Raw genomic sequence first — 26,424 nt, 5'->3', positions numbered from 1 at the left:
CTTTATTTATAAAATGTATTTCCCTCCTCTTCCAATGCAGTGGTCCAGGGCAGTTTATAGTTACAACAATCATAAAAATATATAACAGACATCCAAATATTAAAAGCATGCTGACATAATAAAAGTTTTTAACCGTTTTCAAAATTGTTTTATCTTCCATTCCGTTCTCAAATCTACCGGCAATGCATTCCACATAAAAGGTACCATAAATGAAAGCTCTTTTTTTAATACATCTTGATTTGGTGGTAACTTGAGCAATTCACTTTCTTCAATCGTAATGATCTTGCTGATTGATATCGCTGCAGCCTCATTGTAACTATGCATTTTGTGCTTAGAATGGAGTAACTTATGCATTACAACTAATAATTTAAACTGGGCTCGCTAGTCTACAGGAAGCCAATGGAGTTCCTTCAAAATCGGCTGTGTGTTCGTATCTACTAAACCACTTATGACCCTAGTCACTGCATGTTGACCCATCTCCAAAGACCGAAAAGCTTGACTGACCAGTCAACAAATATACTATTACAGAAGTCACTGTGATTTCAGGACCTAGGCCTGTACTACTGTCCTGAACAATGAAGGGGGTAGAGGAGCTTTTAACGACTTCCCTAAGTTATAATATGCCACCCTTGCTACATTCTTCATGTGGGCTACCATTGACAACATGGAGTCTAGCAAAATGCCTAGACTATGTACTTCAGTCAGTATAGGCAACATATCATCATGGAAATATGTAAATCATTAGATGGAGTTATTTTTTTCCCTACCCATAACAATTTTGTCTTAATTACATTTAGAGAAAGACCTTTGCTTCCAAGCCATATGTGAATTTTATTGAGGCATTGCTGAAAGAATGAGACTGGAAAGCTATCTTTTTCACAAGGGAAAAAAACTGAATATCATCAGCATAAATGTAATATGACAAATCCATCTCTCTAAAGAATGTTCCAGTTGTAGAAAGAAAGAAATTAAATAGCATAGAGGAGAGATATGAGACTTGGGGAACCCAGATCTGACGTCACTATGATGATGAGAAATTGCCCAAATGAACTCTTTCATTTCTTCCTTCCTTCCTTCTAGAAATGAACCAAACCATTGTAGCACAACCCATCCAAAAGCAAACTGCCACAGTTGTTGTAAGAGATACATTTGACTCGATGAGCCAAGACTAACGGACAAGTCCAGTTGCACTCGTATACCTGACCCTCCCTAATCCCAACGTGCGATATAACTCATCTATTGCTAGCATTACAGCTCAGTGTTATGTTCCTTCTGAAATCTGAACTGCTGTTCATCCAATATATTCTCAGTTTCAACATAATCATTAAGCTGGATTATAACACTTTTTTTTCAAGAATGTTAGCTAATGTTGGAAGATTTGAGACCAGATGAAAAATTTGCAAGATTGTCTAAAGATAAAACATTTTTACGTACCTGTCTAAGCGTAGCCGGCTTTGGAACCTCAGGAATAATACCTTTACTCAATTATTCTTTTCACCATGTTTTTTTTGCAATATTCATTGTAGATTCCTTCATCCCTTTAACATAACTAAAAGGGCATGGATCTAACTGAGATTTTATCGAATGTAATCCATTAACAATCAGTTCAATTTCTGACATCAATACTGGTATAAATTCCATCCGTTTCTGAGGAAGGGGTCTAAGTGTTAAAGGTTTGTTACTGTCTGGCATTGACAAAAAACAAAACAAAACATGACACACTGAATTAATTTTACTTGCAAAGAAAATAACTAGTTTATCGCAATCTGGATATAAACTAATATTGTCCCGTGGTTTTACAACTAGGGAGCTTACATCAGGGAAAAAAGCTGAAGAGGTCGGTTAAGTGATATTTTGCGTTTGTGTGTATAAAACTCTCTCTGTGCAATTTGACAGTTTATACAATAATCTCTTAATCCTGCTTTATTAATGGTCTTTTCTTTTCTCTACTTTTGTTCATCCCTCTAAGTTTTCTCTTACACAAGATTAAAACAACTCTGTGGTTTGTTTATGAGCTACTTTGATCTCTTATCATGACTTTATGCTTAGGTGTGCTGCCTCATCATGTGTTGGAGCCAAATTGGTATTCCAGGGAGCAACTCTCCCAATCACAGTCGTTTTTCTGGATTGCCACACAGGTTTAAAAATTAACGAAAGGGGGATCACATGAAGTGTGTGGTAGAAGAGCCTCGGGTGCTACCCCTGCTGTATTACCAGTAATCCTCTTGAAAAACTTTCCTTACCATTCAATTTCTGATAGTCCGGGGCTGTAAAGAATTCTTGCATCGGTTTGCTTCTCAGATAGATCTGGAGATGTCAAATTGTGGACAGAAAAACAGAAAAATCGAAATGGCTTTTAAAATCCGGCCGATAATGATTAAAATACAAAATTACAGAAAGGGACAAAACTCAGGTAGTGGGGCTAGAACATAAGAACATGCCATACTGGGTCAGACCAAGGGTCCATCAAGCCCAGCATCCTGTTTCCAACAGAGGCCAAAACCAGGCCACAAGAACCTGGCAAGTACCCAAACACCAAGAAGATCCCATGCTACTGATGCCAGTAATAGCAGTGGCTATTCCCTAAGTAAAATTGATTAATAGCATGAACTTATCCAACTGCACTAACCACATCCTCTGATAACAAATTCCAGAGATTAATTGTGCGTTGAGTGAAAAAGAACTTTCTCCGCTTAATTTTAAATGTGCCCCCTAGTCTTTCTATTATCCGAAAGAGTAAATAACCGATTCACATCTACCCGTTCTAGACCTCTCATGATTTTAAACACCTCTATCATATCCCCCCCTCAGTCGTCTCTTCTCCAAGCTGAACAGCCCTAACCTCTTCAGCCTTTCCTCATAGGGGAGCTGTTCCATTCCCCTTATCATTTTGGTTGCCCTTCTCTGTACCTTCTCCATCGCAACTATATCTTTTTTGAGATGTGGCGACCAGAATTGTACACAGTATTCAAGGTGTGGTCTCACCATGGAGCGATACAGAGGCATTATGACATTTTTCTGTTTTATTCACCATGCCCTATCCTACAATTGTTGAGTTTGGGAAAATGGTAGAACAATTTCCACAGTGCATTCTGGGTCTGGGTCTACCTTGGGACCCTGAGGGTTGGTTCTAGGGCTTCCAGTGATTCCTAAGCATCCGGTGGAGAAAAATTGTTTTCTCATTTACTTACAGCAGCTTGCTGCTATTCTTTAGTGGCGTTTTGGGGAGAAAAATCCCAATCCATCAAACTTTTTAATGGATTGCTGGAGTCTGGGATGTGGTCTCTGTGAAAAACGTACAGCACAAATAAAAAAAAATAAAATGCAATTATTTTATAAGGCTGGGGCACCTTTTCTGGCTGCTGTGGATTGACCTCCTGCAAATGGCTTTTGTCTCCTTATCTTCCTGTCCTCTTTTTTTTCTTAATTCGGAGATTGACTCGTCTGAGTAGTTTGTCCAAGAGTTGATTAATATTACATGCTATGTAAATATTTGTTTTTTTTAGTGAGGGATGTGGATTTGTGAAGGAATTTTTTTTTATTGTGATAAACGAGGTTCTGAGTAGTGAGGAATGATTACATTTTGATGTTGTTTATGTTAAAACCTTAACAATTTGTAAATAGCGCTACACAGTTCAAAGTTTTATATATATCTCTCAGCTAATAAAAATAAAGTTCCAGAGAGGCTGGAAAATCTATGTTTATAGCTCTGAAAACACTTGTGGGAGACAGGGGGATGTGAGATTTGCGCCTTTGTCCTTTCGTTACTGTACAGTGAATTGATTATAATATTAAATGTAAAGTAGATTATTTATCTTCAGATCCATGACCATGGTAGATCCTCACAGAAGGGTAGATTTTTAAAAAATACACACGTGCGCTACCTGATGCGAACACTTGGACGCGCGCGCAGGGGGCGGCAGAGTTGCACAAAACTTGCGCGGCGAAGCATCGTCTGGCTTCCCTAGTTCCCTCCCAGTCTGCTCCAATTAAGGAGCAGACTGGGAGAGAACTTTCCTACCCCTTCCCCTAGGTACCCCCTATTTTTTTTTGTAATTATCTTTTTTTGCTCCTCCAAAGGAGCATTAGCAAGTTGTGCGTGCCAGCACCCTGGCAAATGGCCACTGTACTGGGTGCCTCCAGCCCCTCTCCGACACGCCCCCCCCCTCCCGTGCTGCCCCTTTGCAGAGGCCCGGCTCTTGTGCACGTAGCAGGAATTACACGCGCAGCTGGGCCCCTTTTAAAATGCACGCAGCGCGCGCAAGGCCCAGCCGTTTAAAATCAGGCCTAAAGTGAATGTTTAAATACTTTTAATATAGTTTTGCTCTTGAACAGGAACAATTTCATACAGTAACAAAAAGAGGAGTGCGCCTCCAATCTGAGTATTTTTGAAAACGGTGTCACTTGCTCATTGATAGAGGGTGCAGGGTGTGGGGTTTTTTTTTTGTTTGCTTTTTTTTAAGAAGTCTATAAATCAGCTTTTTCCCGCATTGATTTCTTATACAGTTGGTGTGCATAAGTGCCGTGGACCCTGTTAAAATGAGGCAATGTTGACAAGTGGTTCTGGCTTCTTGCTCTTGCTTTGTGTTTGACGTCAGAGCGAGAGTGAGCTCTGTGCACTTCCTTAGCCAAAGTTGCAGCGTTTGTTGTGTCCGAGAGAGAATCAGTCTAAAGCCATGCCAAGAGGGAGTTGTTTGTTTTTTTGTGTTTTGTTTTTTTTTGAAACTTTTCCAAGATACGCAGACCCTTTTAATCTGACTCTTTTTCTAATTTAAGAAGTGATTATTATTTTTTTCGACTGCAAGATATTTTTTATTTTAACTTTTGGCCATACATTTTTCTGCATTTGGGTAAATCAAGCTTTATGTGAAAACGCATGCAATATAAATCACATCATGCCAAAAGGAGTCGGACATCCCGATGCATGAACCTACGTCATAGAGGAGTTTTTCATGCCTCCATGGGCCTGCTTGAAGTTAACAAACAGCATTGACCCCCATGCAACTCAGCCAGTGGTGTAGGTAGATCCTTTCAGCGTTGGCATTCTCTCACAATTTTGCCCATTTAACTACCAAAGGACAAACTCTGTGTACACTGCAGAGAATATCATGTTCTCTGGCAGTGTTGATGTATTGGACCCAGGGGCACACGGAACCTCCCACAGACTGCAACGAGGAAATACCAGCAAGGTACTGCAGCTGTCCCGGTGTGTAGGGAAGGTAGCCTCATTAAACTCCAGTTAGGACTGCAGCTGGGAAAGTGGTTTTATTTCCGTTTTTCAAGAATTGAAGGCTCATGATTTTGTCACGGACTTTACCCTTGGAATTCAGCATTGTAAAAAAATATTTACAGAGTACTGCACATTTCTGCTGCAGGTCTAAGACGATGGCGCTGCAGGGGTCAAGCCAATTGCTGCTTGTGTGGCTGGAGAACAGCTCTTCCATCGAGCCAGATGCCGTGCCGCTGGGGGGGGGCAAGGAATACTCACAGCCTGTAAGGAAAGACCAGCTCCACGTTTCAAGGCAACTAAAGGTACAAGGTTTTGTTTCATATTGCGTCAAAGCATATAATATTCAGCATGGTACGGTAATGCAGTTCTTATGCTTAGGGGGAGATTTGAATACGTGCGCGCGCCGATTTTATAACATGTGCACACATGTTACGTAATCGGCATTTCCCTAACCCCCTGCCTAACCTTCCTTCCCCCTTCCTCTCTCCTCCCCACCCCCCTAAACCTACCCCTACCCTACCTTATGGTTTTTTTTTTAAGTTGTTGCTCCTCCGGAGAAGAAGCGACTTGCCGGCGCGCGCGTCCCCCGGCACAGCGACAAATGGTCGCTGTACCGGCTGCCTCCAGCCCTGCCCCTTTATCTGGGCCCGGCTCTTCGGCGCGTAACCCCGTTTCTCGCACGTACAGTTGATTTAAAATCTGCCCCGTTATTATGTAGCACTAGAATTTTGATATACGATCCTGTGTAAGGACGACGTGCTGAAATTAATAGATCCATTAGTCCTTACAACAGCATCGATGTTAACATTTATTGCAGGGTAACTTAATACCGTTCCATTTTGTTTTTTCATTTCAACTAGAAAGCTGCATTTGGCGTGCAGAAAATATACTGTAATGTAAACATTTTGAATAACAATGCAGGCGGGCACAGTCAGCTGTTGGCAGTGAAATAATAGTTTAGGGGACGTGGGGAGGGCCAGGGGCTGCTAAGCGATGTATATTAGGGATGTGGAGATTTTTTTTGTGTTTTGTTTACTGAAATCTGTTCACGCAGGGCATATTGGCTTGCACAGAAAGCGCTTTGTGCAGGCGCATTGGAAGTTGTGTGTACAATTACACACTGTACATGCATGCTTCCAAAAATTTGGGGGTTTGACACTGATTTGGTTCGTTCCATTCAAATGGAAACGCAAATAGCCTTGTTCCTAAAACTGCATTCCTTTCAAATGAATGCCCATCCCTAATGAGCCCAGTTTTCCAAAGGTCTGCATAAGTGAGCACACTTAGTGTGCTGCACAGTTCGTAAAATAGCGCACACATCTGTGCCCCGAAAGTACACGTGTCCCATTTCAGCCTGCACACGTGTTTTTATAATGCAGGGAAACTCATGCTTTCATAAAAGTACATGCACATGCTTCCTGTGTAATGTTTTTAGCACATGAGCAGCACCATCATTTTTATGTAAAAGCTGACATTTTAGAAAGTCTGTGCAGAATCCACATACGTCCCTGCTCGAAATTACCAGTTCACCTCACCTTGAGCTCCCATCGGTTCACCCAAAAATCCCACTCAGAAACAGAGGGCAAGTTAGATATCCATTAGTAAGTGTAAAACTTTATGGTAATGTACTGCGTACATTAAAATAGCAACTTGTGGGTGAGCGTCTGACCCCCTCCCCCCTTTTTTCCCCTTTTAACATTTACGCTTGACCCTGCTAGCACACGCATACTGCAGGCTTTTGCAAAATACTATTTATTATCGGCCGAATTTTTAATCAACCACATGCGTAAAAAAACGGGGGTTACGCGCGTGGCCGGGCCTTGCGCGCACTGCGCATATTTTCCAAAGGAGCCCGGCCATGCGTGTAATTCCTTTCACAGACACAAGTGCCAGGCCGAAGGGACGGGGCGAGGCTGGAGGCGGCCGGTAGAGTGGCCATGTGCTGCTGTGCCGGGGAAGGGGACTGCTGGCGCGTGCAAGTTGTTTCTGCTCCAACGGAGCAGTAAGCAACAAAATAAAAGGTAGGACAATGGGTTTAGGGGGTGAGGAGGAGAGGGGAAGCGGGAAGGGAGTATGGGAGGGTGGGGAGGAGAGGGGAAGAGGGAGGGAGTATGGGTAGGGGGTTGGGAAGTCTGCTCCTTAATTGGAGCGGACTGGGAGAGGCCCGCTCTCGTCGCCGCGTGCATGTTTCTAAGATTAGGCCTCCCTGCGTATGCCACACGTGCGTATGTTATAAAATCGGCGCGTTCGTGTGCGCGCTTCTATTAAAATCTACCCCTATGCGAGAACATGCCGCTTACACATGTAACTTCCAGTGTTACGCACCTAAAGCTTTTGAGAATTTGCCCCATCCTTCTGGGACTGCCACCTTTATCGTGCGTACCCTGAGTGGACCGAGCGAGAAAGCACTCTGTTTAGGGTCCCAGTGGAAATCGACTGAGGTTTGCGTTGAGCGCCTCCCCTGGTTGCCCCCGCTGACATCGGTAACTTCTGCTGCGCGGGGCTGCTCATGAGTATTTCTTAATGCACTTTGTAAAGTTAGATTTGCACTTGGGTGTTAAACTGTATTGACGTTCACGAAGCGAGGGTAAGCTTATAGGCTAAGTTTGCTTTTGTGTTTTTACTTTAAAGCTGTTTGCATAAAGATGTTTGAGTCTTCTGTAATAAAATGTGTAAAAATAACTTGGCACCCGGCATTTCTTTTAAAGATTTCCAATAACGTTAATTATATACTTGCACGATGATGGAAGATTATCGGGGCGGGGGGTGTTTATTTTATTTGGGGGGGGGTTTCAGTCCTGGTTCTTTGCCCTGTAATACTTAAAGCAGAAATACAATTTCTCAAACTTTTGCTCGATCCGTTTCCTCTTTGGGTTGGATGCCCTTCTCTATTATCCTGATATATGTTTATTTTCTCTTCTTTTTGGTGAATAAATGTGGTGTGCAGCCCCTGCTTTGTAAAATCTTCTCGGATATCCAGCCTTCAGTTCCTCGTGTCCTTTTTGGTGTCAGGGTGATGCTTGCTTGGAGGCTGAGGAAATGCCAGCACAGCCTTGCTCTGATTTTCAGAAATTACCAGTGGAGCAGTATGAAACTCCCTAAATCTTCCTGTTCAATCCCTACAATAGCTGCTACTCATAAAGCTTGAAGTGCTTTTGATAATGAATTGGCGCGCTCTGTTGTGACATAATTCCTTACTGTAAATTAATAAAGCAGTGATTAAGTGGCCACTGTGGCAGTCTGAAGGGATTTGGACATTGGGCCATATTATGGATGTAGGCCCACTGCTTTCCTTTGATGCCTTGGCCCAGGAATATGATTTGCCGGCCTCTTAGTACCTTCAGTGGCTTCAGTTGAAACATGGATGACAAAATGATGGGGATGGAACGGCTCCCCTACGAGGAAAGGCTGAAGAGGTTAGGGCTGTTCAGCTTGGAGAAAAGAGGGCTGAGGGGGGATTTGATAGACCAGGGGTGCTCAAATCAGTCCTATGGGCCCCACCAGCCAGTCAGGTTTTCAGGACATCCCTAATGAATATGCATGAGAAATATTTGCATACTCCTGAAAACCTGACCGGGGGGGGGGGCCATAGGACCGGTTTGAGCATCCCTGTGATAGAGGTCTATAAAATCGTGAGTGGAATAGAACGGGTGAATGTAAATCTGTGTGCTCTTTCAAAAAATACAAAGACTAGGACATTCCATGAAGTTAGCAATTAGTACCTTCCAAACAAATTGGATACAATTCTTTTTCACTCAACGCCCAGTTAAGCTCTGGAATTCATTCCTAGAGAATTTGGTTAACGCAGTTAGCATAGTTGGGTTTAAAAAAAAGTTTGGACAAGTTTCAGGGGAAGTCCATAAACTGTTATTAACTAGATAGATTTAAAGGTGAACTTTAAAAGTTGGACATGCGCCAAAATCGGGAGATGTGCTACATGCGCATATCCACCCGATTTTCTGTGCTGCCCACACGCGCGCACAAGTACCAGTGCGCCAATATCTCACATCAGGGAAGAAAAGGGGCAGGCTGGAGCCAAGAGATGTGTGTGCAAGTGCCTACGTGCCTGGGCGTGCACCCGGGTGTATTTGAGTGTAAAGTTACTTCTGCTACGGAGGAAGGGTAAATCTCAATAAAAAAAAATGTCCAAGCATCTAGGAAGTGTTAGAAGGGTCTAGGATAAGTGTGGGGAGTGCAGGTTAAAGGAGGAGGAAGACCTAGCTGTAGAACATAAGAAATTGCCATGCTGGGTCAGACCAAGGGTCCATCAAGCCCAGCATCCTGTTTCCAACAGTGGCCAATCCAGGCCATAAGAACCTGGCAATTACATTTTGTATTTATTGTAAGTTTTTTTTAACTAATATATATGTTTTATTGTGAGCGACTCAGAATTTTCAATGATGCAACACATCAATTTGTAAATAAAGTAATCATCAGGTAGACGGTTCCATTATTCAACTGCAGCAACAGAAAAGCACGTTAGCGGGATTCCATTAGTCGAGCCTGCCGGAAGGATGGAACTTAAGGCTGAAAGTTTTTACAAAGATTCTCAGCTGGGGCAAGACAGAATCTGAGCATAGCTGATGAAACCGTCCCCACAACCAAACCAGGCTAGGTCTCTAAACATATAATTCCACTCCATATGCTTAAACTAGCCGTTAAGCCCGTAACAACGGGCTACATTTAAAAAATGTTTTTGGTCCATTTCTGCGTGTCGGCAGTCGCCCACTTCCGACCCCACCCCCCTGGCCTGTCCCTTTGAGACAGTCCGGCACCTCTGCGCATACCGGCAGATATGCTCGTGCCCAGGCAGTTTCTAAAATGTGCTCGGTGCGCCCAGGGCCTGGCCCCGCTCATATCTCCCAGTACTTGCTAGCACCGGGTTTTGACAATTGACCCGTTAGGGATTCATTTTATCCCTGATGCAGATCCAATGCTAGAGGATATCATGTTGCAGATCACAGAGTTGTTGGATGATACTCTGCTTACGTGGTCTCCTCTTCATCTCGCCTGGTGGGGGGAGGTTAGATTCTATTAAGATACTTAAAACATAATCTGTTGAGCAAGAACTGTTTCCCACTCTTCTCCTTAGGCTAAAGTGGATAGATTATGGATGCCTTTATTGTGGAAAAAGGCTTCCCAGATTACATTGCATAAATTAGGAGGGGTTAATTTCCCTGCCTTTTTTTTTAGTTATCATAAGGCATTTCTTGTAAGATATGTTATTCGTTGGCTTTTGGACTAAGTTGTTTTAGAGGGATTTAGGGATGCCTGTGCCACTATCCTTGCTACCAGGTATGAAACTTCCCAAGTTTGAGTGCTACTGTTGTAGCTACGTATGGTGCTCTTTGTAATCCGGATAAAGGCAAGAAGGATTCATGGGAAGGTTAGACTGAAAATCCCACTCTGGTGTAACACCTTGCTACTAATTAATACAATTGTTCTGGATCAGGTAAACATCCGTGTTTTCTATCCAGGCAGTTAAACTTTCTCTCCAATCAGTCCTCAAGACAAAGATTCTGTAAGTTTGAAATTATTTATTGTATAAATTCTACTTACAGTTGTTGCATTTCAAACGTGAGCTCCTAGGCAAAGATCTTTGGTAACTGGAGACAAGGTAGGAGAAGGGGGAAGGGCGTCTCTTGGGTTGCAGGAGTTGGTTTATGGTAGAGGTAGGAAGCATGAGGGATGAGCCACAGATATGAGATTATGAAATAGACTAGAATTATCAAAAGTACATCTGCCCGGTCTGATCAGGATGAATGAGACCCTCCCAAAACAGAATTAAATCTAGATGGCAGCACTTTGGAGAAAATTTTACAATCCACATTCAAGAGGGAAATTGGTCTGTAGGTCTGCACAAAGTATCTCTCTCCCAGATTTTTCCAAAAGTGCAGTAAGAGCCTCCAAGAAACTACCATCCTAGCCTCATAAAAAGAATGAAATAACTTACTACATTTAGAGAGCAGCAAAGATCCAAATGCTTCATAAAATTCTATATTGAACCCATCAGGGCCCAGGGTGTTATGTGTAGGAAAAGATTTACTAGCAGATGAAATCTCCTTTTCAGAAATGGGATGATCCAGAAACTTCCTGTCCTCCTCAGACAAACTAGGGTGCTGCAATTGTGCCAGAAAGGTAATCCCAGTTTACCACCCCTCCTTATACTCCGAGGTGTACAATGCATTATTATAATGTTGATGTGTAAAATTTCAAAGTCTTGTGTAACCACAGCAGCTTGGTTAGCTCTGATAGCACGAATCCATGATAGGTTCTTCCACACAACCAGTTACTGAGCCAGAAGCCTGCCAAACCATTATTTTCAGCATAATATCTAGCTTTCTGCTTAAAAATACTTTTCCCTGTTCCTCAACAGATTATTATACTGATATTTTAATTTATTCAATTGCATAAGGATCATGTGGTTACCATTTTGAAAATGCTGTGCTTCTAACAAAACAATCTCCCCCACAAACTGTGTAAACTCAGCATTATATTCCTTAATTCCTATGTGCAACGTAATTGATAATTTGCCCCTCATGATGGTGTTAAAAGCATCCCAAATAACTGGCCTGGTACAATAGCAGTCATCTTAGCCAAAAAGCCTGGTCCTCCAACAAAGCCAGGTTAAGTCTCTCCATATGGGGGATTTCTGCTGTACCCCCCTAGGTGAAATGGAAAACGTAATAGCTGCATGATCTGACACCATATTTGGGAGAATGTTCTAGCTCCTAGGCAGTACATTCCTCTCCATTCCATGCAAAAGGCGTCAAGGATCCACTCAAGTTCAGTTTGCAAATCCTGCAAAACACAGAAAGACTTAGATAGTATAAGTTTATAAGCAGACTACCAGTCTAGGGTCAGATCTAATGGTGGCTTAAAGTTCCTCCAACAATGGCAGGTATGTCTCATTGTTCCAAAAACATTTTCGCAGTCAGTCTTTTAAAAAAAAAATTAAAAAAATCTGGTGACTCTGTCTTTGGAGCATATATATTTAGAAATAAAATATCTTTGCCCCCCCTCCCCCCCACAGAAGTGGAGGAGTAGTCTAGTGGTTAGAGCGTGGATCGGATCCCGCTGCCCCTCCTTGTGACATTGGGCAAATCGCTTTAGCCTTTGTTGCCTCAGGTTCAAAGCTGCTGCCTGATTCGCTAAGACTTTCCTCCCGTTCTGTGCCTACGGGGAAATGCCTCGATGAATCAGGCCCTCTGGGATAGGGAAATCCCTACAGTGCCTGAACGTAATCCGCTCTGAAGGGCCGAAAAGCAGAATATAAATGAGTGATTCACTTTAACATATCTTCCTAAAGAGGAGAGCATTTTTTCTTAGGATACCCACTCTTCTCCACCTAATTCCTTGCTATGCGAGTGAGATTCCTGAAGCACGACATCAGCATTCAACTTTCACACGCCTCCCTTCTTTTTCCGTTTGATAGAATGATTAAGACCATTGACGTTAAGAATAACCACATTCAGAGATTAAGATCGCAAGGTTGCAAAGCAGTAGGACAAGGGTGGTGGCAGTAGTCAGAGGAATTTATCCTTAACGAAATTTAAATATCAATAGGGAAAGGAAGTTTGACAGGAACTTGGTTGTCTTGTGGGTTGTTGGGAGAAGGGGAATGGAGACTAGGAGAGAGACCAAGAAGAACCCAAACGCACCTCCCCTACAGTCCACCTTTTTGTGTTTTACATTTTGTAATGGGGGTCCTTAAGGAACTCTGAGCCAGTAGACCCTAGATTTGACTCAAGGCAAATGTAAAGTCCTTGAAATCTGAATGCCTGTAAAAGAGGTGCAAATACAGCTAGTTAGGGTTGAAGCCTCTGCCGGTGTTGCTGTATTTTTGACTGGGGAGCCGGGGTGGAGTGAATGTGCCACAGGTTGCGTTAGGGGGGTGTGGATGCCATGTGCCGCTTTGTGTGTCACAAGGTCTGGTGGAGGGGCTTGTGCATCTCTGCACGGATTACCGACTCCTTTTTACTTTCCTGTAAGTGCGGATGACAAACGTTGCTTAATTTCACTGCTTGGGATCCCTGCGATTGATGTAGGAGTGAGAGAGCAGCACTTAATATTCCCTATAAACGGAGTTTTTGGTGACTCACCTCCTCTTCTGTTATCATTTTATATAAAAAGTAGTAAAGCAGATTAACAGAAAATAGATTATTGTACCTTGCTAAAAGGCTTCTGTGGAACATTTCTTATTTTTAGTGCTTTTTTTATTTATCAGACATGGGAGTGGGGGTATGAAAAGAAAAAGAGAAAATGAAGGAAAGTTCATGTAGGTGTCTGTGTTAAATCATAAGCCATACATTTGCTTAGGTGGTTTTTGGTTTTTTTTGTCCATTAATGTGACCGTTTTATTTTTTTCTCTCCTGAGGTTTGTGGAGATGGCCCGTTTCTCGGAAGATGGCCCATATTTGCGAGCTTACCTTACAAATATTCTTTAGACAGACTCTAAGCATTTCAAATCTTTTTCAGCCTTACACATTTTGGAAATAAAGCCGTCTAGAAAGATGCCCTCAATCAGTAAACCTCCACATAGACAACAAAAGCAGACCATTTAGTTGAATTTGGCAAATGTTGTCAAAGAAACAAAACTCTTCAGCTTAACCATCTTTTCTTCTGATGCCAAACTATTTATTTATTTTTACAGTGTCGCTACGGATTAACATTTTAGGCAAAGGGTGGAATGGCTGACAAGTTACTCCTGGGGAATTCTGCGAACTTTATATTGGTCAAATAACACAATTTACATGACTGTCTTTAAGTAATTACATTTTAAATTTAATACAGAAAAAGTTATTACTTAAAGATGCAGAATTTTAAATATTTTGAGCAGAATTTCCCTAGAAATTCACTGTAAGAGTGTCCCTGCCACTCTCTCTCCCTACTCCCCTAGCCACTTTGCCCTCTCAGGCCCCAACTCCTCCACCTGCCAGTATCTCTCCCCTCCACCTCTAGGCTCAACCCCTTCCACTCTCTCCACTCCCAGAGTTTGACCCCGTTCTCAGTACTGCCCCTCACACAGGCTCCCTCTGTTCCTCCCTCTCTCTCACACATGCTCCCTCTCTCTAGTGCACATATACACACCCTCATACAGGCTCCCTCACTCTCTCGCGCACACACATCCCCTCATACAGGGCCCTCTCTCTTGCATACACACCCACACAAGCTCCCTTTCTCTCACACGTACCATCCTCCCACAGGCTACCTATGTCTCTCTCTCATGCACCCCTTCACACAGGCTCTGTCTCACACATACACAATCCCTTCACACAGGCTAGCACCCTCACATACACTTGCGCTCCCAATCTCTCTCACACACACAAGCACACCCCCGTGGTCTCTCACCTTCCCTGCTCTCTCACACCCTCCTACTCACCTCCCTGCTCTCTTACCCCCGCTCGCTCTCATTTCTCCCCGCTCCTCTCACAACCCCTCCTCTCTCACACACACCTCTCTATACACATTCATTGTCACCAGGACCTTTATCTTCGCTATGAATGGTGCGCGCTCTGTTTGCGGCATGCCGGGGTCTCCTTTGCCATTTTCTGTGCAGGGGGAAATTCTGTGCAAACTCTGTGCTCCGCAATAGTGCAGAATTCCCCCAGGACTAACAATTAGATGTGGTCTTCTCTTAGGAGAGTCTTACAGTTTCAGCATCAGGGTAGGAAGAGGAACCGGAAGAAAATGACTGCATCAATTCAGCACTTCTCAAAGTCAGTCCCATAATTGAACTGATATTTTTCTTTTGCATTACCAGTATTTTATTTTCTAGAAAATCTTTGTGTCTGTTCTATGAGCCCAATTCTTAACTTTTATTATAGAAAAATATAACCAGCAGCTATGGTGTTGGAGATAATTCTATCAGTTGGGCTTCCAGCAGCTACTACAGCCTCCTAAATGTTTGAGTACGTGAACATTTGACCTTTAGGTTTTTTTGTTGAATTACAAAATAGTTGGAAAAAACTTGGCTATCTTTTATTACAACTATATAATTTCCAGCAATATAATTGCATTTGTAGATTGGTGTGTGATAAATATTTTTGCCTGGTTACTCAGCGGAAGTCTGTTTTGTTTAAATTGTAGGAACTGATATCTGACTGGTAGACGCTGACTGTGAATGTGTGATGTTAAACTTCTGAACTGATGTCTCCTGCCGATTGCCTGTGGGGATTTCCTAAGAGTCATTACTTAGCAATCATCCGAGTACAAGTGAAGAAAAGAAACTTCTGATGGGGCATTTGCAAAAGTGGGATGGGTTCATTTGATTTATATGTATTACATATTTTAGGTTAGTGGTTGGAATATAAATTAGCTTTGGTGCTTCTGCTTTATGAATAGAGAGAGCCTTCTGCAAAGCCGTCTGTCAGATATAGTAAAATGCACATGGCCCATCCGGTCTGGCCAGGGTAAAGCTCCACACCCACGTCATGTTTGGGCGTAGGTTTCCCCGCACTGAGCGGAAGCGTTCCCAGGGATGCAGTTGGGGCAGGATTTGGACTTCAGCGCGTGCTTTTGGATTTTCAGGGAAGATGTGTGCATACGTTTTGGAAGGTGTAACTCGTGCACAGCAGAGTGGGTGGGAGAAATTTCAAAAGTGGACTTGTCGTGTGCATGCGCTTTGAAAATTATGCAGGCTCTTTGACAATTTCCCCTTGATACGCAGAAAGAAATAAGCATTTCTTTTTTATGAAGCCACTCTTGTAATTTATGGCGTGTATCCTCTGAGTGCTGCCTCTCTAAACATGGTCAGTGCTTTCTAGTCAGCATCGTATGTTCATGTCAGTGGCTGAGCCTGGGCTTTTCTCATAGGCATGGGATATTATGAAACCGCTTGATAACTCGGACCCAGAGTGCCAGATTACCTCCTGAATTTTGGTCCACTTTGCCAGCTGGACTTTGACTACCCAGTTGGTATCATGGCAGAGCTCATGAACTACAAACCCTGTTAGGATTGGGCGGGGATGCAGAGAAGGGAGAATCTATTACACACATGACCCTTCCCTTCTGTGGCAGTCTTATTCCTTCTGTTGCCTTTTAATTTTAGCCCCAGTACATCTACAATAAAAAATTAAAAGAGCGGCGGCAGCAGCAGGAAGCACAGCCCTGTTAAAATTGGTTCGGAAACTACTCTGTCTGATAGCATAGTAGCCAAGTTGAGAATCGGCCCTCAGTCATCTTTTAAATATAACTTATAATGTAATATTTCAGACCTGCACAGAATAGACTTGCGTATTTAAAAAAGAAAGGCCCTAATGCGTCTGCCCGCAGATGGGTACTGCAAGCGGATTTTCAAAGGGAAAATCATTAAGAAAATGTGGCTGGCACATACTTTGCGCTTGCATCAAAGCCGTGAATAAAGTGTGCACCAGAAATTCTGTGCAGAGATTTGCTCCTGGAATCTCCCTGGGGAATTCTGCTGCCCATTTTTTTCAGCAGGTAAAAGTATGCAGGCTGTGGATATATGTACTTCTACCCGTACAACAATGCGTTTTTCTGTGGGTGCACATAGGTTTCTCACGGGACGAAAGTTTCTTGTTATCGCTCCCCTCGGAGTTAGTCAGCAAGGTGCCTGGAATCCTTGGATTTTGGTTCTGGCATGAGTGCAGACTTCTTCCAGTCAGGTAAAGGTGCCTGCTTGGCTGGCAATATCTCTTTGAATCGGATTGTTCTCCAGCACAGGATGTAACACCCACAGTGTGCCAGTTTTCTGGTGACATAGGCTTATCTTTCCCTTTCTGGAGAGTGCGGGACAAGATCATGCCAATAAGTGGTATAGAAATGCTCCAGCAGCAGCAGGAACTTTCCGAAATCTAAAATATAGGTTCTTTCACCTGACTTGACGAGAAGATTGCCTTTTTTTCACCGCAGTTCTTTAAGATAAGGCGATCGGTGCACTAGAAGTCATTCTCCCCACCTTTGGCAAATAAAACAAGATCCATACTCAATGTCCAGAGAGCAAACTTAGCTGAATAAACTTAACCGAATAACTTTGGAGGTGTGTTCAGTGGTGCACCCTTTGGCCCAACCAGATAAGTTCTCCAGCTACCTCTGAATATTATCCAGCTAACATAACTTCTCCCCAAAATGCCCCAGAACACATCTAAGTTATCTGGCTCCATTTTAGCTGGATAATAGGGTATCCGGCTAAGTACCCAAATATTCATTGAGCTGGATAGCTTGTGAGAGATCCTGAACGTGAAACTCAACCTTTTCAAAATGTCATACCCTTTTGCCAGATTAGTACAACTGTGGGAAATCAAACGACGTAGAGTTCTTTTGATAATTCATTCAATTCAGTTTAAATAAGATAAGCTCTCCAGCTGTGATTAGATCGAAAACTGTCACTGGTTCCTTTGACAGTGAATGACGGAACTGTTGGTTCATGTGAAAAATGAATTTGCTTATGAAAAGAGCAGATGGCATTAAATGAAAAATATGAATGCTTTTCAGTAAACGTGTGGTGAAAAATAATCTCTGGCATACCAGAAATACCTGAGAGCTTCTACATTTGTTCAAATAACAATTTACAGTCTGTGGAATGTAAACTAAATTTTTAGGAACCAAAGCTAATATTGTTTAAAAATGAAAATCCCTCTTAAACTCAGAAGTGGTTTGTTCACTGGATCTCGAGAAGGCCTATTTCCGCATGGAGATGCACACAAGTTGCGGGAGGTTTCTCCAGTTGGTGGGAGAAACACTGCTTCTCCAGTCCCACCCACTGCTTTCTGACTTTGCTCCATGGGTTTTCGCCAGATGCCTAGCTTTTTCATGGCTCATTTGTCAGAGTCTTAAACACACAATAACTTCACTTTCAGTTGATGTTCTTTAATGCAGAAAAAAGGTAGAAAAAAACCATGATGTACAGCTTGCAGGGAACAACCAAAGTACTGGAAAAGAGAGGGAGAACCAATCCAGCTTGTTCTTTCAGCGCAGCCTAGTGCAGATCCTGCAGAGAACACTTTGCTGGCTAGCACTTAAAAACAGGGCATAGGATAGACACTGAGGATCCCTAAAGGCTAGAGGACGAACATGAAGATAAGAATGCATGGGGGCAACTTGCTGGTGCAGAGTTACTATCCTTATCCAATAAGCCTTCATACTCTTGATATAACTCCATCATAGCTCTCTGCTTCAATGGCATGGAGTAACGGGAAATTGGATTCTAGGGTTTCTCGTCAATTACCCCATGTCTCATCTAAACCCATTACTTCAGCTGGAGTTGATTGGGGCTCTGCTAAATGACTCCTACCATGGCCACTTTCCCCACAAACAGAGCCACTGATACTGTGGCTGCAGTAGGAGAGATCATGCAGGGTCAGTACACATCAACTTTGTCCATTTATTTATTTATTTAAAGGATTTATATACCGGAGGTTCCTGTATAATATACATATCACCCCGGTTTACAATGAACAGTAAATATCGCTTCAAGTTAGAGGCTTACAATGAACATGGTTAATCCAAATAACAGGGAAATATATATAATAATGTTAACAATTAAGAAGTAATAATAAATAGATAATAACAATAAATACATAAATAAAATAGAAATAAATAGAAATAAATAAGTAACTAACAGTAAACATCCATGTTGAGAATGCTGAGTTTGACGGGCCTCCATTGTGTATGTGATTCCGCTGGTGTGACGCCATATAAGGCATGTTGCGTGGCATCAAGCCACACAGATTTCAGGATTGCATCTGTTAAGAAAAGAGCTCAGACTCCTGGTTTTAATGGCTTTCCCATTCCAATTTGAGAAGAGATTGTCCTTCCAAGGATTTCCTCCCCAAACAGTTCTCACTATGAATGCATTCCTGCTGGGCTGGGGAACCTGCTTAGAAAAATTTCACACTAAGGGCTCCTGCGCCTTCCAGGGAAAATATTTATAAGTAAATATTCTTGAGTTCAGGGCAATACTACAGTGTCCAAAGGCTTTTAGAAAACAGGTTATCAACAAACTGTTGTCACGTGGAGCTCCATGAGTCGTTCCTAGACTAGGCTCCTACCCTGTGTGTTTCTTTGGTGTTTCTTACCTGACATGGTTCCAAACTGTAAAAGGGAAGGAATGGTCTATCTCCCTGAGACCACCTGTCTCAAAGACAGCAGTTGATAATATCCTTTGCGAATCTGGCTCCTGGTTTGTCAGGTGGTGGAGTCCCTGATGTGAGGGGTTGACGGAGAAGCTTTCCCTCAGTCCCCATCTGCAAGCTTTACCGCTGGCATCTGGATGTGACTTCTTTTGACGATCGCTGCAGCACAGGAAGAATTGCTGGCTGTGTGGGAAGGGGCCGACAAGGGACTAGAGCCTGGCGATTCATCTGGAGGGAGGCTGGATTTGACTTCCTCGCTAGCATTCTTTTCTTCTTCGGTGCCCCTGGTAGTTCCAAGGACAGGGAAATCCTCTGAAGCCCCAGACCCAGGTTTCCTTGCCTTTTGCTGTCTGGTGAATCGTTGCAGTCTTCCATAAAGCAGACTGATGTAACACTGGACTGTCTCTGGGAGCTAATGTCTCAATTTGGCCAGGTTTTTGCTTCAGTAATCAGTAAGTTGGATACTTTTTTCTCTACATTGGATCCCTTGGTTACTCTTCATGAATGTAAAGTGAGTGAGCATGATAACAAGACTGATGGAATTCAGCAAGCTTTGGCAAAAATGGCCACTGTTCAGGCTAATTTAATTCAAGAGCGGACTGTTATTTCTAGAAGGTAGAGTTTCTTGAAAATTCATCACGTCGCTCGAATTTTTGTTTTCTGAATTTTTCCAAGGTTATGGGAGAATTTCCCTTAATGACTTTGAGGAGATATTTCATAGACATATTGAAAATTCCCTATGATTCACTGCCTTCTAGTAATAAGGCTATTTTTTGCCTCCTTCCCATTCTGTTTCTTTTCCTTCTTTGAATATTGCTCAGCTTATTGAAACTTCTGGATATGAAGTCATTGATCATGCCACTTTGCTTGTTTTTTTTTGTTACTGATGGGGACCTTAGTAAAGTAATGTCGTCTTTAGTTCCGTAATCTCCATTCCAGTTTTCATGGCCAAGTTATATGCATCTTTCCTGATCTCTCAATAGTTACTCAGGAGTAGAGGAGAGGGTTTCTTCTTCTTAGACAGGAGGTGCTAGAGTTAAGCGCAACCTTTATGCTATGTTATCCCTGTAAATGTTGTGTTGGATATCACTCAGCTAGTTATTTTCTTTTCTTCTGAGCAGCTCGGATCCTTTATTGATGTAACGAAAGTTTTAGTGTCATCTCCAGCTCCCTTGGTAGCCCAGTAGGCTTGATTATAGTCGATACTGGAGCTATAAACCATTGGTATGGCTTTTCTTTAAGGCTACATATGCTTCTCATTTTCTTTGCTTCCCTTACCTTTTTCTTGCTATTAAGGAATAGTAAAATAAGTATTGGTTGACTGTATATCATTCTATTTTTTTTTTTGTATTCCTGATTTTCTCCTTTTTTTCATTAAATTGCTATACAAAGTATTATATAAGTGCTTTGATTTATAAATGCATATACAAATAAAGTTAAAAGTCTTCTAGTGGGGCATACCTGCAGTGGATGTGTGTTCATTCCTGAGCAGGAAGGTAGCAGTCTTCTGCTGTGGAAGGAAAACAGATTTAATGCAGACATCTTCTCCATTCTTTGGGGTAGGTTTTTTCAAAGTGTGGTCTCCAGAATTGTACAAGTATTCCAAGTGAGGTCTCACCAGGGACCTATATAGGGAGGTGATATTGCCCCTTTATAGGTCCCTGGTGAGACTTCACTTGGAATATTGTGTACAAGTCTGGAGATTGCACCGTCAAAAGGATAAAACAGGATGGAGTTGGTCCAGAAGGTGGCTACTAAAATAGTCGGTGTTCTTCATTCTAAAGTATATGAGGATAGATTAAAGATCTAAAAATGTACACCTTAGAGGAAAAGTGAGATAGGGAAGATATGTTAGAGCCATTCAGATATCTCAAAGGTTTCCATGCTCAAGAGGTGAGCCTTTTTCAATGGCAAGGAGGCTCTAGAACAAGGGGTCATGAGATGAGGTTGAAAGGGGGTAGTCTCAGGAGTTTTAGGAAATATTTCTTTACAGAGAGCATGGTAGATGTGTGGAACAGCCTCCCAGTGGAAGTGGTGGAGACAAAAACAGTATCTGAATTCAAGAAAGCATGGGATAAATACAGAGTGATGAGAATTATAAAGCTAAATTAATTGGATGGATGGGCAGATGGGATGGGCCATACAGTCGTTTTCTGCTATCATGTTTCTCTGTTTCTATATCTTTCAGGATACCTAATAGTGAACTCCTTGATAAAACTTATAAGGGATCGAGTAACTATATGATACTCAGATCTCCTTTTTTTGGTCATGACAGATTTGTTGTAACAAATGCTGCTGTGGAGTGGTTGATGCAGCCTATGGGACTAACCCTGTAGGCCCACATCGACAGCTGGTGGAGGTTTTCAGGAGGGAGATTGGTCTAGGGCTTCAAATTTAGCAGCCCCATTCCTCACAGGTTGAGCCCTTGGGTTCTGGGGACCAGCAGGACTTTGCAAGAGTCTCTCAGAGAGTGGCAACAAAATGTCCAGGGCCAAGCAAGGGTCAGAGGCAGGTGGCAAGTAAGAATAGTCTGTGTCCAGACAAAGAGTCAGTAGTGGGTAGCAGGCAGGTGTAGTCAGTATTCAGGCTAGAGGTCAGTGGCAAGCGGCAATCAAGAGTAGTTGATATTCAGTCAAGGGTCAGATCCAGAAGTCAGTCTGTAGAGAAGGTAGGGATGAAGCAAGAAGGACTGATACAGAGGGATGGCTGGGAAGGCAAGGCAAGAGTGGATAGACTGAGGTAAGGCTGGTCTGGACAAGGCAGCCTGGAGAGGCAAGGATGGGCTTGATGAGTAGGAACAAGCAACACACACACTACAACAGCAGTAGGTGGACCTGTTGCTAAGGCATAGTTCATTGCGTGACTGGGGTTTAAATACCCAGCTGCGAGATGTCGTCATTGGCCACTGGCTGGAGAGTTTCCTGTTGCAAGGCCTTGAAGAATAGGCAAGTGCCTATGGAAGACAGAGGAGCATGGCAGCATTTCAAAGGCTGTGAGGAGGCAGGAGGTGGTGTCGAGTTCCGGGGATGAGCGCAGCCGGTGACAGAAGGGGTCCGCAGCCAGTCAGACTTTTCCGATTTTGTAGGAGCTGTTCCTCAGAAAACAAATCTGTTTGATTTGCCCAAGCCTTATTTGGAAAGCCAGTGGTGGTTGTGCAACCCAACATCCAGTCTCTAATTCTCATGACCCGGATGTTGAAGAAGGTAAATGTAATCCAATCGCTCATTATTTTTTGATCAAGAGTCTCAAATCATCCTGGTTTCTAGAATGCTGCTTCTGACTTCTAGAAAGGATTCCACTAGAACATTTTATGGTTTCAATATGTGAGCTGGGTCATTGATGCTGTTTTGTTTTGGTTTTTTGTTTTGGTTTTTTTTGACCTACACAAAAATGGGTTGAATATCTTCTGTCTTTTTAGTCTGGCCCCAAAACCAACTTTGTTAGGGTTCGTCTCCGTGAGACTGTTGCTTAGCACCAAAATGTAGAAGGAAACTCTATTTTGTACAACTTTAGGTTGTCATTTTCATGTGCTGCTTGCTTTAGTTGAAGCCTCCTGTTAAGCCTTTCACTGTGTAATGGGACATAAACGTGATTTTTAACTCAACTGATGAAAATCCCGTTTGAGCCTCATAACTCTCGTGAACTTTTGGTTGTGGTCATTTCAGCCCTCAGACTCTGAACTCCAGGTCCTAGTGACTTATCTATCTTACATTAGATTTCATCATCATAAGGTAATGTTTTGTATGCATTCCAAGTTCCCACCTAAAATTTGTGTCCACCTTCCACTTTAATCAAACAACTGTACTTCCAAAATTTTTCCCAAGGCCTAATGCCATTGAGGATGATGCAGCTATCCCTGCTTTGCCTTGTAAAAGAACCGCCATCTTACCTCCAAGCAAAATGAAGTCCTTAGAAAGCCCAACCATTTTTTGTTTAATCTCAATAGACTGCATAGGGTGGTAACAAAATGCATCATTTCTAGTTGGGAGGCCTCTTGTTATGCCTGGTCAGGAATGACTTTAGAAGGCAATGTCAAGGCCCGAAATGTCAATTCTGTGTCTCTCGATAAGATCTGCAAGGCTATGATATGGAGTTCAGTCCGCATATTTATTTCACATTATTGTCAGAATAGTAGGTTTGCTCCATGGCCTTTTCAAGAGGTAGAGTCTAACTTCCATCCTCCTAAGGCCTGTTTCCATGGTTTTTGATTTGTCTTGCTATTTTTACTATTCTTTAGCAAAATAGCAACAGGGAAAAAAGTGGTCTCCCTACCAAAAACCTATTTCTTGCTCATTGATGACTGTTGTCATGTTCTTCTTCCCTTCTGTGTTGAAGATCCCACTTAGCTAAGGGTTGGGCTTACGTGAGATTGTGCCGCCTTGTTTACTGATGAAGCAAAGTCTCTCTCCAAAGACTGCAGTTCACCAGTCACATAGGTGGGTCATGTCACAGTACTTAGCACCAAGCAGTCATGGCCGGCAGAAGCTTTAGACGAGGTAGGCTGTGGCCTAGGCCACCAGAAGTGGGCGGGGCAGCAGAGTAGCCAGTAAGGGTGGCAATTTTGAGATGAGAAGTGGTTCGGGTGAGACACGGAGCTGGAGTGCGTTTGTCATGTGCGATTTGAGAGAGAAAGTGACGTATCAAGTGATAACATCACCGCCTAGAATGGCTGGACACCCTTCCACTGGCACTGCAAGCAATGACGTGCTTTCTGGTATAGCCTAAGGGGGTGGTTTGTAACAGCCCGGGTAAGAAGCTGGTAAACGTGCACATAAGTTACATTAATTTTCAAAGCAGACTTGCATGTTAGCTTCTTACCAGTGAAAATGGTTTGGAAAAGGTCGTTGTCTCACGTGTGAGGCTCCCTGTGCTGTGGCAGCCCTGCAGCTGCTCTGTTTCTTTATAGCTGTCCTTACAGAAAGCAGAGGACAGATCCCAGTGGGAGGCGGATGGGTTTGTGTGACAGGGGAGTATATCTATTACAAGTAAGCAACGTTTTTTGTTTTAGTAGCGCTCCACTAGGGAACATGACCCCATGAAAAGACATGGTAAAAGTGAAAATCCCCAAATGCTTCCTGGGTTCTTTTTCCCTGTCTTCAAAGAGAAAGTGGTCATCAAGAGATTAACCAAGCATCTCGTCCTTCTCTGGCATCCCTTAGGTGTTAGTGTGAAAGACTCTTCCTGTGCGCTTGCTCAAACAGCCTGGACTAACTCCTGCAGTAAAGAATGGCTTTATATTCTCTGTTCATTCACTGATAACAGCTCTGCTTTATGCCCCTGAGGCACTCTGGCTTTATTTCAGTCATTGAAACACAATCTAAACAGCCTTCAGCTGCAGGCTATCCAGACTTTTCACCTGGGCTATCCCACTTCCTCCCACCAGCCCTGGTCTCTGTTTGCTCTGTACCTCCCTGGCAGAGCTTAAGCCCTTCCCAGGCTCTCTGTCTCTTGCAAGCTTTATTCCATCTCCCTCTACCGGACGTTTCTTCTTGCCTTAAGAAGGCCCCTGCGTTCTCTAGTCTAAATAACACCTTAATTAATCTCACCTGGCTCTCGCTCCTCTACTGTCACTAAATTATTCCCGGCTGGCTTCAGTTTCAGACCTCTGGGAACTTTTGTGACCTCGGAAAGTCACTTCACCCTCCATTGCCTCAGGTACAAACTTAGAGGGTCATTTACTAAGCATTTTTCCCATAGACACAGAATGGAAAGAAAGCTTTAGTAAATAGTGTCCCTTAGATTGTAAAGGCTCTGTGCATAGGGAAATATCTACAGCACCTGAATGTAATCCGCTCTGAAGTATCAGAAAAAGCGGAAAAGAAATCAATTAAATAAATAAATAAAGCTTCTTTCATCCTTGGAACTACGACTCCCAGTGGTCTCCCCCTCTGTCTGACTCCTTGGTGGTGTTCTCTTTCCTGTTTTCTCCATTTAACAAAGTGGCCTCCTCTCCAGCTGCTCCTGACTGTGTAAGGGGAGCTCTTCATCAGAAATGGATTATGTCAAAGAAGATCAAGCAATAAACTCAATTATATCACCTCCCTTATATTATTACTCATCAATTTTTCCAATTAAATTCAATGCAACTCCAAACCATATGATTTTACTGTATGTATTGAAAAGGTTCTTTCTGCATAAATTGAAAAAAAAATTTTTTAAGGAAGGAGTGGAAAGTTTCATATACTACTCCATAGCCACTACCAGTTGGTAATGTGCTTAGATTTGATAATCATGAACTATCCACCACCACCTTTTTATTTTTTATCAATTAAGCGTGAATTAAGTCTTCCAACAATATTTCGATTATTTTTTTTGTTTTTTATCTAATTTTGTTTTTTTATGAACTCTTATGAGACAGTGTAGCTACAATAGAACTGCAGGGTATTGATTTGACATATGCGCTCTCTGAAAACATTGAAAACCGACGTTCATTCAATGGTGTTACCGTCCACCCAACGGGGCCATGTTTCAGACCAGCGGTCTTTCCTCAGGGGATGTCAACCTTATTTCTTCCGTCGGGAGCTTTACTGATTCCTTGTAGCGCATTCTTTCTCCACCATCCCAAATGTTCCTCCGATTAAAGGTTCTAGCACATTTAACCGCATTAACGTCACTGACATCCTTTATACTCTACGACGTCCTTTAAACTGTCTAATCACGAGTCATCATCAGCTATCATGACATTACGTCGGTCTTCCAGCAACTTCACACTAGAACATGTCATCCCGTATGTCTTACAACAACAACATCCAATCCAGTACTTCGTTGAGGCCCGAAGGTGTCTGGGTCTTTAAAGTAAAAATCCAAAACGCCTCACGATGATTCAGTGTATATATACGATCACCCCCCCTGGGTGATATCTTCACATGATCCAAGACTGTCCATTTCAACTGGTCAAAACTGTGATGATACTGTTCACAGTGTGATGCAATAGGCGCTGTAAGTTGTTGTTTATTCAACCGGGATTTATGTTCGTTCAAAAAAATTTGCATCGAGCGAATCGTTCTCCCTACATACACTTTAGGGCATGGACAAATCATTGCATAAACCACATATGTGGAAATGTAAGTTGTACGTGCCTTCCGTAAAACTCTGTAC

At 42.7% G+C, this 26,424-nt stretch overlaps 1 long non-coding RNA gene across 8 annotated transcripts in view; it reads left to right on the top strand.

Moving 5' to 3' along the window:
- Nucleotides 1-26,424, top strand: part of LOC115099648 — a 266,836-nt gene that overhangs the window by 87,959 nt on the left and 152,453 nt on the right. For 6 of the 8 annotated variants that reach the window (XR_003858834.1, XR_003858835.1, XR_003858832.1 and 3 more), the window contains exon 3: nt 5,376-5,532. This is a non-coding gene — a long non-coding RNA (uncharacterized LOC115099648). Of the gene's footprint in view, nt 1-5,375; nt 5,533-15,319; nt 15,483-26,424 lie in introns of all 8 variants that reach the window. The other 2 variants (XR_003858837.1, XR_003858838.1) reach the window with 1 other exon arrangement.

This window comes from Rhinatrema bivittatum, chromosome 9, assembly GCF_901001135.1.
Source record: "Rhinatrema bivittatum chromosome 9, aRhiBiv1.1, whole genome shotgun sequence".
Lineage (NCBI taxonomy): Eukaryota > Metazoa > Chordata > Amphibia > Gymnophiona > Rhinatrematidae > Rhinatrema > Rhinatrema bivittatum.
This window is presented reverse-complemented; position numbering and strand designations above follow the sequence as displayed.